Genomic DNA, 1393 nt, shown 5'->3' with positions numbered 1-1393 from the left:
TATTATGGAAGGTTTTCTAGGAAATCTATGTGTGGACAACCTCAATGTATTTTCTGTCCTTTAAAAGATAAGCCTGGAAAAAGGTCACAACCCTTTTAAAGCAATGTGCTGCAATGAAAGACATTTCTGGACTTGAGAAAAACTCAGTTTGTCTTTATAATGTATTCAAAACCTCTTTATCAAAGACATCTTTTTCTTTGCAGACAGACATTGGTAAACTCCTACTAAAAATGTGCCAGCATATCTATTTCCTGCATACACTGAAATTTTAGTAACTTGTAGTGTGATGGAGATATCTGAGGCCACATGCAGATGTTTAATAAACCAGGGGAGGAATCAATCTAAGTTACATGGTTTTCTCTAAACAGCCTAGTTTAAATTGGGAGTGAGCAATATACATGATTGCCCTTTGTGAGGGGAGCATGCAGGCAGCCTGTGTTGGCCAAGGCCCACAGCTGGGGAGAGAGCCTGCACACCTCCCAGCATGCCCTGTGGGCTTCCTAGGCTGCCAGAGACTGCTGAGTGCAGCTGAGCACCTAGGCTTGCCCTGATTGGCTACTGGACATGAGCAAGCGTGCTCCCAACCCTGGGTCACACCCTGAGGATTTGAGAAGAGCCCCAGAGTGAGTGCCCTCCCTCATGAATTGAATGTGCTTCCATGCCCTGGCCTGCCCATAACTCACCATGGTGCCCCACTACCCTGCTTGTTACCTTGAGTGACTGGAGGACATCACACATGGCCATCTGGATGCAGTACATGGCCACCATGGGATGCAGCTTCCTGCCCCTGAGCCAGCTAGGGCTGTGCAAAGCCAGTGAATGCAGGGCTTTATTATTTTTTTTATTTTTTTTTTTAATATTGCCAAGAGCTGGGGCCGGGCTGGGCAGCCATAGAGGGGCTGGGAGAGCAGGCAGGGGATGGGGGCTCATGCAAGAACCCCCCACGCAGCACAGGGCATTGGCAGGCAGCGAGGATCACCCCAGCACCTGGCAGGAGCCGGTCAGTGTGGGCTTTTTTATTTTAAAGAACCAGGAGTTGGGGCTGGGCAGGGCAGCCATGGGGATGGCTGGGGGAGCAGGCGGGGGTTGAGGGGGCTAGGGGAGCAAGCAGGGGATGAGACCTGGCAGGGGTCCCCCCATGGTCCCCTCCCCCAGCAACCCTTCCCTCGCCCCTATTTACCAGGTCCTAGTCCAGCTGCAGCTCCATGCTGCAGCCACTGGGGACTGGCTGAATCATCAACGCTCTCCGAATCTTTTCTGAAGATTCGGAGCGCTTCAAATTGATTTGGACCTTTTTATTGGTCCCCTGATTTGTTTTGGATTTGGAGATTAAGCCACCAAATTGGGCCGGATCTCCTCTGAATTGAATCAGCACCTGAAGCCCCCTTTAAGG

This window comes from Gavialis gangeticus, unplaced genomic scaffold (assembly GCF_001723915.1).
Source record: "Gavialis gangeticus isolate Ggan-Ray unplaced genomic scaffold, GavGan_comp1, whole genome shotgun sequence".
Lineage (NCBI taxonomy): Eukaryota > Metazoa > Chordata > Crocodylia > Gavialidae > Gavialis > Gavialis gangeticus.
This window is presented reverse-complemented; position numbering follows the sequence as displayed.